A 14,593-nucleotide genomic window follows, 5' to 3' on the forward strand; every position below is an offset into this window, starting at 1 on the left:
TGCAGCAGGGAAATGAGAAAGCCCATGATTCAGACAGAAAGGCTGCCTCCCTCCCCATGTTGTCCCTGAAAGAGATGGCTGACAGCAGGACAGAGCCTACTAAGAAGTTTCGAGCCCCTACTGTTTCAAGGGAAGGGCAATCAGCTTGGGAATACACCATAGCTAGAAAAGATTGAAGTTGATACCTCAGCACAGTGCCACACCAAAATGTGGTGCATGAATGGGCAAAAACATCAGTTGGGAGTTTGTTAGAAATGTGGACTCTTGGACTCTACCCTACAATTCCTGAATCACAACCTAAGAAGCATTTTTCAAAAAAGATTTTATTTATTTATTTGTTTATTTATTTATTTATTTTATTGAGAGAGAGAGAGAGAGAGAGAGAGAGTGCATATGAGTGGGGAGAGGGGCAGAGAGACAGAGGGAGACAGAATCTCAAGCAAACTGCACTGAGCACAGAGCCCAACTCAGGGCTCGATCTTATAATGCTGAGATCATGACCTGAGCCAAAATCAAAAGTCCCATGCTTTACCAAGTAAGCCACCCAGGAGCCCCTGAGAACCACTTCTTTATCAAGAATCAAAATAAGAGTCATACCACTGGAATAGCATCCTTAGCCAGATTTGTGCTAGTAGGTGAGTTAACCTTTCAAGTCCCAGCACCTTGCTGAGCCTCTGACCTTCTGGTAAAGTTCTTAATGCCTTCAGTTGCTCAACTGGCCCTAATCTCTAGAACAAGCATCTATTATTTTTGCTTACTCCACATGTATTTCTCTTCCTGTTGACCTCACTCTGAGACAACGGTCCTCCCCGACTCCCAGCCCATGTATTTTGGATGGGATTTATCATTTCTGGGAAAGGACTTTGACCCAGGATACCCTATTAGAACACAATATTTTTCTAGCCACAGTGACTAGTTCTGGATGAAGCACATAACCTGGGGCTGGCCAATGAAAAGAATAATCAGGTATATTTGTTGGAACTATTGGAAAAGTGGCATGCTCTTTTCTGCTGTTGACTACAACCTGTGAAGTCTGTCTGAGAATGAAGTCAACACATAGATGATAAGAGGTAAATTTTTGATGACATTATTTGAGCACCTGGATCCAGCTTTGCTTGAAGACAGACGTGACCCTAGACTTTTTAATTATGTGTCAATATGTTCCACTTTTTGCCTAAGTTGTTGTAATTTGGGTTTCTGTAACTTGAAAGTAACATAAACCCTATCTTCCAAGATTGCTAACCCCAAATAACTCCTCAACTTTTAGCTTCCATGGTCTCTTCTGTTCTTCATCACCTATGACATGATCATTTCCCAACTTCCAAATTCCACAATGTTTGTAATTGTACTTGTTGCCATGGTCACAAGCCTAATGGAGTTTTCTAAGATAATACTGGTCATGTCCCTAGAGATCTGGGAAGACAATTTTTTTTCCAAGTGTAACATAGACCTGAAAGTGCTGAGTTCTATCTAGAGTTTCACTTTTCAAAGTATGGACCAAGAGTATCAGTATCACTTAGGAGCTTGTTAAAAATGCAGGATGTCAGGCTTTGCATCTTAACAAATCTCTAAGGTGCCTGGGTGGAACAGTTAGTTGAGCGTTTGCCTTCAGCTCAGGTCATGATCCCAGGGTCCTGGGATCAAGTCCTGCATCAGGCTCCCTGATCAACAGGGAGTCGGCTTCTCCCTCTGGTCCTATGTCCCCCTCCCCAACTTGTCCATGCTTTCTCTCTCTCTGTCACTCAAAATAAATACAATCTTTTTTTAAAAAAACCCCTACCCGTAATTCATGTACATAAATGGTAACAGTTGCTGCCTGGAAGTTAGAAGACTGGTCTTTAGTTCTTCTTCTGTCTCAGCTTTTTTCATCCGTGAAAAGAGCAGACCAGACTATTTCAGAGATTTACTCCAACCTGGACTTTCTAAGCTACTCATGTTTTTCAGTCCTTGGCTCACAGAATGTGACAGTCTAGCCTATGGATTAATAGAAAAAGCAGGGGGCAGAAAAATAAAAGAATGCCTCTATCAGTCAGAAAGCAGTTGGTAGGACCCTATGTATAGAATGATATCCACCTCCAACTGGAAAGAATTTTTATTTTAAAAATGAAAAAACAAGCCCAGAGAGGTTAACAGGTTTTCAAAAAACCACACAGTGAGGCTATAGCAGAGCAGACATGAGAAGACACAATAGAACTGAGAAGGTACAAAAGAATAGTGAGTAGTGTTTGAACACTGTTGCTCTGGAGCTGGGCTGCACAGGCACTTATTACTGGGTGTCCTTGGGAAGATCCTTAACTGTTCTGTGTCTCAGTTTACTCATTTGTTCAGTGAGCATTATAATAATACAAGCTTCCTGATGTTGTAGGGGAATTAAATTTGTAAAGTGTTTAAATTATGCCAGCAACATATAACATTTAATATATTTCTGTTAAATAAATAAAAATAACACTTGATCCCTGTCTGGAGTGATTTCCATGGTACACTGCAACTCCCCTATACCAGAAAATGTCACCTCTTTCCCCATAAGATTTCTTCTAAGACACACCAGGCAATGTGTCTGAAATCCCACCTTAGTTCTTTTTAAAATTAATTTGATTTTTTTTAGCATGGTAAACATGAATTAACTTAATATGAATTTAATAGTAATTAGTTACCTGACAATCCATTCTTAGTTGAAGCTACCAAGGCAACAGGTTAACTCCACTGCCATGTTGAAAGGAGGAGATTTTATTAAAGGACGGAGTGGGCAGCGCAAACCAAAAAGAAATAAACAAGTTAACTCCTATTCATCAGCTTATCTATGAAGTACCCACAGCAATAGTTTGAAATACTGGATACATTTGGAAAGTTTTAAAAACATTATGAATGCTGAGGGCTCACTTCAGCCCAAAGAAATCAGTTTCTAGAAATGATACCCAAGCATACATATTTTTTAAAAGCTTCCACTAGTGGGCTGAACAATGTCTCCCAGTAATACCAGTTTCTAATTTCTGGAATCTGTAAATATGATTTCACTTAGAAAAAGGGTCTTGCAGATGTGATTAAGTTAAAGGCCTTGAGATGAGATTATTCTAGATTATCTGGGGTGAGGCTTAAATGAAATCAGGGTTCATATATCTTTATAAAAGGGAGGCAAAGAAAGATCTGTAATATGTGCTCAGAAGAGGTGATGCATACTTGAGAAGAATGTGTATTCTGCTGTTGTTTGGTGGAATGTTATATGGAAGTCTGTCAGGGTCTAGTGTGTTTTAGTGTTGTTCAAGTCCTTGAACCTTATTATCTTCTCTTAAGCTTTCCTGTCTGTATTTAAAGTGGGGAATTGAGGTCTAAAATTATTGATGAATTATCTATTTCTCCCTTCAATCTATTTGTGGTTCTTCTGTGATTTATATATTAATATGTCTTCTTGACCAACTGACACTTTTTAAAAAAAGATTTTATTTATTTATTTATTTGACAGACAGGGTCACAAGTAGGCAGAGGCAGGCAGAGAGACAGGGGGAAGCAGGCTCCCCGCCGAGCAGAGAGCCTGATGTGGGGTTTGATCCCAGGACCCCGGGATTACGACCCAAGCTGAGAGCAGAGGTCTCAATCCACTGAGCCACCCAGGTGCCCCAGACACTTTTATTATTATAAAATGTCCTTCCTTGTCTTTAGTAACAACTTTTGTCTGAAAATCTATTTTATCTTTTATTAGTATGATCAGTCCAGTTCTCTTATGTTTGTTTGCATTGCTTATTTTCTTTCTGTCTTTTTATTTTTCAACCTATTTGTATGTTTGACTACAAACTGTGTCTCTTATAGGCAGCATATAGTTAGATATTTGACCAATTTGCTCCCTGCCTTTTGATTGGAGGGTTTTATCCACTTACATTTAATACAACTGATAAGGTAGGATTTATGTCTTCCATTTTGATATTTGTTTTCTATATGTCTTATATATTTTTTCCTCTACTCCTCTAACTGCCTTATTAGATATTTTCTAATGTGCAATTTTAATTTCATTGTCATTTCTTATACTATATTTTTCTAGTTGTTTTCTTAGTGGTTTCTCTGTGGCTGAGTATTTCATGTAAGGCAGTTATGCTAGCAACAAATTTTCTCAGTTGTTGTTGTTGTTATCTAAGAATGTCTTAATTGCTTTTTGAGAGACAGTTTTGCTCATATAGAATTCTTGGTTGAAAGACTTTTCTTTCATCACTTTGAATATATCATATCATTGCCTCTACACTTCATGATGAAAAATCAGCTCTTAATCTTATCCTTGTATGTTATGAATAATTTCTGTCTTACAATTTTTAAGATTTTTTTTTCTTTGTCTGTGCCTTTTGATAGTTTGGCCATGCTATATGTATGTGGGGATCTCCTTGAGTTTCTTGCTTGGAGTTCAATAAGTTGCTTAAATATTTAAATTAATGTAATTTCCCAAATTTGGGAAGTTTTGACCATTATTTCTTCAAATATTCTTTCCACCCCTTTCTCTCCTTACTTTCTTTACTCCATTTATGCATATTTGGTATGTTTGATGGTGTCCCACTTGTCTCTGAGGCTCTGTTAATTTTTCATGATTCTTTTTGTTTATCTATTTGAGAGAGAGATAGAGAGACCACAAGTAGGGGTGTGGGGAGGGGCAGGGATAAGCAGACTCCCCACTGAGAAGGGAGTCTCACAAGGGGTTCCAACCCAAGACTCTGGAATCATGACCTGAGCCAAAGGCTGATGTTTAACCGACTGAACCACCCAGGCACCCCTCTGTTAATTTTTTAAAGTCTTTTTCTTTCTGTTTCTCAGACTGAATAATTTTAATTGACCTTCCTTTAAATTTGCTAGTTCTTTCTTCAACCAGCTCAAATCTACTCTTGTCTTTCTCTAGTGAATTTTTCATTTCAATTTTCATACTTTTAAACTCCAAGAATTTCTAGTTGTTTCTTTTTAAAAATAATATCTACCTCTTTCTTGATATTTTATATTTGATTAAGTCATTTTTCTAATACTTCTCTTTAGTTCCTTAGATAAAATTTCTTTAAGTTCTTGACATATTAATAATCACTAATTTAAATTTTTTGTCCAGTTAGTCCAATGTCTAGGTGTCCTCATGGGAAGTTCTACTGATAGTTTTTCTTCTGCTTATGGGCCATATATCTTTGCATGTTTCAATATTTAAAAACTGTACATTTAAAATAGTATAATGTAGAAACTTGAGATCAGATTCTGCTGTCACCACTACCCACAGCATTTATAACAGCCACTGCTTGTTAATTTGGTGATTTTCCAAACTACTTGTGTAAAGTGTGTATACTTTGTTGTGTGTGGTCTGAAGTCTTTGCTCAGCTAACTTAGTGATCAGCTACGGAATGGACAGATTTCCTCAAATGCCTGGAACCAAAACTTCTCAAATTCTTTGCAGAGAACCTCTGTCTGTGTGCTAGAGTGGTGTTTCAATACTCCAGTGGGCAGTTTACAACACTGCCTTAGTCTCTACTTCCCACTTTTGCAGAATCTCAAGGTCATGTAGAGAATAGGGCCTTCTCAGATCTTTCTTGGGCATGTGTACATCCCTATGCATCTCTATGAATTTCTAGATTCCAAGGAATATACTGAAGTTTTACAAAGCCCCTACGTACATTTCATTTCTCAGGATTTCCTTTCAAGTGTTTTTTCAGCACCTTGTTTGCCCCAATGATCATCATTGCCTCAGGCGGCTGCTATGTTAAACATTTGCTGCTGATTGTTTTTGACAAGTGCCATGGGGAAAACACTGTTCACATTGAGTTCTTAGTCACATCAAAGACAAGCATGGAGAGTGGTAAATTCTGGAGAAATTTTGCACAGGTAAAACAGTGACAATTCTCTTTGGATAAGGCTTCTGGGAAGCTCCAAACCAATTATACCCCCCTCCATATTCTTCTAGGCCTCTAGGTTTTCAAGGCTACCACAGAACTGAAGAAAGAGAAGTGGGAATAGAGAAAGTTAAGTGGTACAAAATTTGCTGTTCTTATGTAAATCTAGCCATCTTTCTCAAATAAATGCTCTCAAGTTGTTGTAAACCTTTAGTTAATTTCCAAACTTTTAAAAAAAATTGGTTTTGAGGAGGAGTCAAGATGGCGGAGAAGTAGAAGTCTGAGACTACATCAGGTTTCAGGAGATCAGCTAGAGAGCTTATCTAAAGATTGCAAACACCTACAAATCCAACGGGAGATTGAAGAGAAGAAGAACAGCATTTCTAGAAATAGAAAATCAACCACTTTCTGAAAGGTAGGACTGGTGGAGAAGTGAATCCAAAGCAAAGGGAAGATAGACCACGGGGGGTAGGGGCCGGCTCCTGGCAAGTGGTGGAGCAACGGAGCACAAAATCAGGACTTTTAAAAGTCTGTTCTGCTGAAGGACATCTCTCCAGAGGCTAAACCTGGGTGAAGCCCACGCAAGGTCAGCATGGCCCCAGGTCCCGCAGGGTCACAGAAGGACCAGGGGTGTCTGAGTGTCACAGAGCTTGCAGGTATTAGAACAGGGAATCCGGCTATGGAGACAGAGCCAAGGAGTGAGCTCTCAGCTCGGGGTTACCTTGAACTGGTCACAGGCTCAGTGAGCTCGGAGTGCGGCTGGAGGCCAGGGAGATGGCAGTAATTAGGTGCTATTCTCTCAGGGCACACTGAGGAGTGGGGCCCCCGAGCTCTCAGCTCCTCCGGGCCAGAGACTGGGAGGCCGCCATTTTCATTCCCGTCCTCCAGAACTCTTCGGAAAGCATTCAGGGAACAAAAGCTCCTGAAAGCAAACCCAAGCGGATTACTCAGCCCAGCCCCTGGTAGGGCGGTGCAATTCCACCTGGGGCAAAGACACTTGAGAATCACTACAACAGGCCCCTCCCCCAGAAGATCAACAAGAAATCCAGCCAGGACCATGTTCACCTACCAAGGAGTGCAGTTTCAATGCCAAGGAGAGCAGCGAATTCCAGAGAAGGAGAAAGCAAAGCATGGAATTCATGGCTTTCTCCCCATGATTCTTTAGTCTTGCAGTTAATTTAATTTTTTTTCTATTTTTTTCCCTTCTTCTGCTAATTTTTTTTAACTTCTACCCTTTTCTTTTTTAACATTTTTAACTAGTTTATCTAATATATATCTTTTTTTCTTTTTTATATTTTTTCTTTATTTGTTTTCTTTTTTTAATTGTTTCTTTTTTTTTCTGAACCTCTTTTTATCCCCTTTCTCCCCCCCACAATTTGGGATCTCTTCTGATTTGGTTAAAGCATATTTTCCTGGGGCCTTTGCCACCCTTATAGTATTTTACTTGCTCCTTCATATACTCTTATCTGGACAAAATGACAAGATGGAAAAATTCACTACAAAAAAAAAGAACAAGAGGCAGTACCAAAGGCTAGGGACCTAATCAATACAGACATTGGAAATATGTCAGATCTAGAATTCAGAATGACGATTCTCAAGGTTCTAGCCGGGCTCGAAAAAGGCATGGAAGATATTAGAGAAACCCTCTCGGGAGATATAAAAGCCCTTTCTGGAGAAATAAAAGAACTAAAATCTAACCAAGTTGAAATAAAAAAAGCTATTAATGAGGTGCAATAAAAAATTTTGGTTTTAACTGTTTTTGCCAGTGAGTTCATTGCTTTTGTAGAGGAACAGATTTTGGAGGTCTTATTCCACCATCACAAAAGTGGCTCTCCCATAAACACAATTACATTATTGAGATGTTGACTCAAACAGGTCTCTTGCCCAGATGTTAGCTCTTATATCTTGCTTTTCAATTTTAATCCAGACTCTTTCTCTAGCATTACCCAGAAAAACAAAAGAGTTAAAAATACATTTCAGTATTCTTTTTTGTTCTCCACTACAAAAGTGGATAGCATTTTAACAGACTGAGCAAAAAAGTTTTTAGAACTTCTAAGGCATTATAAGATAGTCACTCTAGGTAGAACATTGCAGGCCACCCAAAACAAGTGCCTCCTTAAAACCATTGTGAAAGGGGCACCTGGGTGGCTCAGCTGGTTAAGCACCTTCCTTCGGCTTAGGTCATGGTCCAGTTATCAGGCCCCACATCTGTCTGGTTTCCTGCTCAGTGGGGAGCTTGTTTCTCCTTCTCCTCTTGCCCCTCCCCAACTCATGTTCTCTCTCTCAAATAAATAAATCTTTAAAAAAAGCATTTTGAAAGAATTTTATAATTTTGCCATCTCTATTCTTTTTAAGAAGAGTAATAGTCACATTTTAAAAAATGAAAAATTTTAAAAAAATAAATAAAATCACACATCTTAGTTTTTATTCTTCCCCAAAGTAATCATCTTTAAATGTGTCAGTTTAAAATTTTCTTCATGTTTATAACTTTAATTTTAAATTATGTACTTCTATTACTTGATTTATGAACTTTGAATAATATGTATTAGTTCTCTTTTATTAAAGATAAGATCTGGGGCACCTGGGTGGCTCAGTGGGTTAAGCCGCTGCCTTCGGTTCAGGTTATGATCTCAGGGTCCTGGGATCGAGTCCCGCATCGGGCTCTCTGCTCAGCGGGGAGCCTGCTTCCCTCTCTCTCTCTCTCTCTGCCTGCCTCTCTGCCTACTTGTGATCGCTCTCCATCAAATAAATAAAATCTTTAAAACAAAAAAGATAAGATCTAAAGATTAGATCTAATTGGCTCTTTCTCTCATTCAAACACTCAAAACTTATTCCTTTTATTAAAGTTTGGTTTTCTGTTGATTAATTTTATAATTTTGTATATAACTTTATATATAATCACATAATATATTAGACTTTATTTCTTTCTTCTATCAACTTTATAGTAATTCTCTTAACCCTTTACCACAGAAAATGAGTAAGTTGGAGCTTATATATTAAGTAACACCTCTTTACCTTGTCCCTTCCTCAGCTCCCTCCTTTAACTACCACATTCTGATAGTACTACCAACATTTTTATAGGACAGGGCTCATAATATTTATATTCTGTTAGGAAAACATAGTGAAGTCTCTTGTGCTTGACTACAGCTTGAATATAAACTTTAAAACCAATATATAGCATTCATGGCATCATGATGATATGAATACTATTCACTGCAGAACCAAGTAGTGAGTCTTTCAATATTCCTATGACACCAAATCTTCACTCAAAGAAAATAATCAAACAAAAGAGATAGATGGAGGCTCCTTCCTTAAGCTCCATCAAAAATTGCTCAAAATTATGTCACATTTGGACAAAAAAATATTTGGGATAGCGTGTTTTTCCTGGCATTTATAAGACATTTTTATTGTTGTTCAAAGAGATCGATGTCAGACTAATACACCTTTTAAATTACACTATTTGTTAAATGATCTAATTTTTAATGATTTATTTCTATGCTTGCTTCCTAGCTTTGATCCTAGGAAAGAAATCCTACATTAGTTCTAACATTTACTAAATCCCTAGGCTTCCTGCGTTTTGTGGATTTTTTTTTTTTTTTTGTGGATTGTTTTGCTGGGGTGCAATCCTCATAAAATATTTTCATTTGTAGGGACGCCTGGGTGGCGCAGTTGGTTGGACGACTGCCTTCGGCTCAGGGCGTGATCCTGGAGTCCCGGGATCGAGTCCCACATCAGGCTCCCAGCTCCATGGGGAGTCTGCTTCGCTCTCTGACCTTCTCCTCGCTTGTGCTCTCTCTCACTGTCTCTCTCTCTCAAATAAATAAATAAAATCTTTAAAAAAAAAAATTTTCATTTGTAGACTTCCTGATTCCATATATGTCTGGAAATGTCTTCATTTTGACCTTAATTCTTTATCAACATTTTGGTTTAATAAGGTGTATAGATTGCAACTTACTACTGTTTCTAACACTTCAAGATTTATCCCATTGTCCCCTACCATTTACATTTGCTGATGAGAAGTTGGATGTCGATGTGAGTCATGATTCTTTGGAAGCAACCATCTTTTTGTCCTCTATAAAAGTTCTTAAAATCTTCTCCAAGTAAGTGGGAAATTATGCAAAAGAAGAATCATATTCATTATGTGGGATTAATTTATCAGTGAACAATGCTAACCTATTCATTTTAATAATTGAGTGATTAATAAAAAGTCATGGTATTGAGAGGTTGGGGAGAAGGACAAAAGCAATGTAAGAGAGCTTGATTATCATTGGTCATAGTAATAAGTAAAAGTAAAATGATAGTCTATTTTATGAATAAAGAATTAACAATGTCTGCATACTATTTAGAAACAAAAATACTCTACTCAAAGGAAAAGCTAATGTCATTGAAAATTGTTACAAATATGTAATGTCAAGGAGAGAGAAGTGCTATGAAAAAAAATAATTCAAGGTAAGAGAAATAATGATAGTGAATTGGAGGTTAGCAAGGTTAGCTAGTTTGCATTGTCAGAGAAAATTCCTTTGAAAAAGTAGCATTTGAGGAAATTAGATATGAGAAGATCCAGGGAAGAGTGTTTCAGGTAAGGGTAATAGTAAATGCAAAGGCCCTGATGTGGAACTGTGTGTGTTTGTCTAATGAACAAGAAGGCTAATGTGATTGTAATGGAGTAAGTAAAGGGAGAGTGTTGGGAAATGAATTTGGAGAGGTGACCAGGAGCCTGATCTTGTAGGTTAGGAGAAGGACTTCTAAATGTGATAGGAGCTATTTAACCTTTTTTAGAAAGATTTATTTTTTGAAAGTGCCACTGTGGTAGCTATGTGAAGAAATCAGAATAAGAAAGCAAATCAGAAGGCTACTGTAGTAGCCCAAGTGAAAGATGATGGTGACTTCAAACGTGGAAGCTGAGAAGTGGTTGCATTTAGAAAATGTTTTGAAAACAGAGCAACATTTCTCATAGGTGAGATGTGCAGAGGAAACAGATCAGTGAAATAAGACAAGATTTTCATCTAGAAAAGGAGAATGAAATGAAGATACTTCTGAATGCTAATTTAGCAAACAGGACACCTGGTGAGATTGTTAATTAAGAATGTAAGAGATGAAGAAGAGTGGAGGAAATCAACTGATGAATATATACATTCAGGTTGAGGATGCCTTGATCCTGCAGATGAGAGTATTCAGTAAGAAGCTAGGAATATGAGAGAAGCTCATGAGAGAAGATGGGACTGGTAACATAAAATTAACAGTCATACACATAAAAACAATGGTTAAAATCAGGGGTATGAATCATATTCTTTTAAGACAAGATGTGAAGGAAGGAATAGGACATTGGGTTCTCTTGATGTACCATGGAAAATACAGAAGTCTGTACTTTACAGGAGTCTGGAAAAAAATCAATAAGAATTCTCATATATTCATTTAGAAATAAAATAATAATTGCTTTTATAAATATCTCAGAGAATTGTGAGAATAAAATGAGATCATGTGTGTGATAGTGCTTTATAATTTGTACCAGGGTATACAAATGTGAGCTGCTGAGTTTTCTACTCTTTGGTTTAGAGTACAGAAGTTTTCATAGTGGAGAGTCAGGACACATTCCATGACAACTGGAGCTCCCAAAGGGCTTGTGTAGAGCTCAGGGAAATATACAGTTTAACCTGCTGGGCATCACAATTTTGCTACTTCAACTCATCTGCTATGGAAAATGAGGACAAGGGAGAGGACCAGAGGTGAAGCCACTTCATAAACACTTTCAGAAATGGAATGAGTGTTAGAGAGTATCAGGTGAAGGCAGAGGTTAAGAAACATGGGAAGTCCATTGGATATGACCAGGAGATCACTGATGCTACCTGCTGAGATATTAGAGTGAAAAAACGCTCTGGTGTGTATTAGCTGGCAGAATGTCACTGCCTTTCATGCCAAGACTGACAGAATAGTTCCAGATATCATTTGTCCCTTCCCAAACATATCCTGAATTATTCACCTCAACCCATCTCAACCTGATTTTTACTACCGGAGTTCCTGGCTCCTAGAATAAGTTCCTTTTTAAGATCTTTTATCATTCCCTGAAAACCAGTGATCAAACCGGCTGTTCTGTTCTGATCTCCCTCGCTGACTCTTTCAATTATATTTTGAATGCATCATCTTGACCCAGTTCTTATTTATGCTCCTTATTTGGTATTGATCTCTGAATTTCTTCCTTGATTGTACTTGGCACTCTTCCTTTGACTATATTGTCTCTGTTTACTCCCAGTAATCATCTTGCCAGCCTAGATCCCTTTCTTGGAATTCACCCCAACCAAGCCTTGTGGCGGGTGATCCATAGACTCATTCCATCCGCAAATAGACCCCTGAGGCTGCTAATGAAAAATGTCATACACAAGCCACAGTATGTTGAGGCAGAGAGGTTAGCTATAAAGGGAGAATGTGATAGGCTTTTAATGAGTGGCTTTTATGGGTCAGCTGAGCCACAAGATGCCTAGATATTTGGTCAAACATTATTCTAGGTGTTTCTGTGGGAGTATCTTTGGATGTGATTAACATTTATATCAGTAGACTGACTAAAGCAGATTACCCTCCCTAATGTGGTGGTCCTCATCCAAACAGCTAAAAGCCTAAATTGAATAAAAAGTCTGAATTGCCCCTGAGTAATGGAGTTTCTTCTATCTGAATGCTCTTAAACTGGGACATTGGCTTTTTCTTGCCTTCAGATTCAAACTGAAACAACAGCTCTTGCTGAGTCTCAAGCTTGCTGGCCTTTGGACAGGTACTTCACCATTGGCTCTATTGGATCTCCAGCCTGTGACTCATCCTGCAAATCTTGAGGCTTATCAGCCTCCATAATCATATGAGCTTATAGTAAGTCTTTTTCTTCATATATACAGAGAGGGGCAGGGGAAAGAGAATACCTCTGTTTAAGCATGTGTGTATACATTCTATTGGTTCTGTTTCTCTTTCTCCGGAGAACCCTAATACAGAGGAAATGAATCTGATGGAGCTGGAAGAGTTTGTACTAAACATGATGATTATGAACTTAGGCCATGAGGTTCCAAATTCCAGCTGTACCATTCATTAGCTGTGCCCTTAGTCAGGTTATTCAACCTCTCTAATCCTTGATTCCTTCCTCTGTTTTACCTAAACCTGAGTATGTTCCAGTGCCAATCATGTGGATGGTTTTAGATGTTGAGTAAATGAATGAATGAATACAGATGAAGAAACCAAGGCCCAGAGGATTATACATATCTAATTGGCAGCTAATGGAAAAAAAAAAAAAACCCTCCATATTAAAGCAGCTGAGGTATGTGTCATTACTTAGAGAAACTTAAAAGTCTCATCAAATTGATCAATTTACTTTATTTAACCAATGCTCCATGGTGTCCTATGTGATGAGTCTAAGTTCTTCACAGTTTCCTTGCGAGTTGGCTATAATTATTGTCCCCATTTTACCTATGAGATAACTGAGGTACAGAGAGCTGGCGGAACAATATTCTTAAAAGATTCACAGAAGGAATACTGTGATCCCTCTCAAAGAGCCTTTTTAAGGTTTCATTACTTTGACTCTGTTCTGCTTTCTTCTGTCCCAAACTGACACAAGGTTCTTCCTTCCTACTTGACCACAGGCATGTGTTGGCATTGAAGAGGGTTCTAGGATGCCTTCATGTACAAAATAGAGCTTATAATTTTGATACATTAAGGGATAGGAGTGTGGAAGCGCCTAGCCTTTGGCTAATGAGCACTCTCATTCTTTCCTACAATGTTGTTCTTAGTAAAAACCAAATGTAATTTAAAACTCTGGGTGTACAGTCTTATTCCTTCTCTACATGGCAAGCCAGAAACAGAAACCAATATTCCTGGGTCTGTCCCTACCTCAGTGGCTTCAGGGAAGAAGAAAATCATGCGGAGTTTAGATTGAGAAATTTCACTAGGTACTATTCATTCACTACCTGTAAATGGGGTGGGGGCTGGGGTAAGGGCTGGAAGGACATATGAAGAAAAAGCGGTAAATAAGCCATGTGGAAAACAAATCAAGGAATCAAAACAGTAGATCTGTCAAATTGTATATTCCTGTGCCCAAGCCTTGTGCCCTTGCGGTATTTTCAAAAATTATCATGGGATGATAGACATATCCCAAAGGTAGACCTTGGAGAGGAGGTTTCTGAGGTGAGCAAGCAGCTAACCTACTTGTGAATTGACTTTGGAAAGATCATGTGATAGCAAGTATTATGAAAACTTTTATTATTAGGGCATCTGGGTGGCACAGACCATTAAGCATCTGACTCTTGGTTTTGGCTTAAGTCATGATTTCAGGGTTGTGAAATGGAGCCCTCATGTGGGGCTCCTCATGGAGCTTAGGATCTGCCTGGGTTTCTCTCTCCCTCTCCCTCTGCCCCTCCCCACTTCAAATAAATAAAAATAAGTATTTAAAATGAAACTTTCATTATGATACTTTTTGAAGTCATCTTTTAGTCAATCATGCATCTTGCTCCTTACCTGACAAATATAAGCTAGTTACCTGGATGTAGAGCTATTACAAAGTAGAAAACTTTGGGGGCATGATGTACCAGAAAAAGCTTTCAGAGACTGAATTAGCATAGTGTGTAAATATCCATCCAGCAGAGCAGGTAATTTTCTCATTACTCATCAAATGAGTTCCTAAGCATTAGTTACTCTACCTATTGGTTCTTTGTGAAAATAACTCACAGGCAGCTGAATCATTTCAAAGCAAATTTTCCATCACCTTCCTTCTCTGTGTGGTT

Source organism: Neovison vison, chromosome 8, assembly GCF_020171115.1.
Source record: "Neovison vison isolate M4711 chromosome 8, ASM_NN_V1, whole genome shotgun sequence".
Classification (NCBI taxonomy): domain Eukaryota; kingdom Metazoa; phylum Chordata; class Mammalia; order Carnivora; family Mustelidae; genus Neogale; species Neogale vison.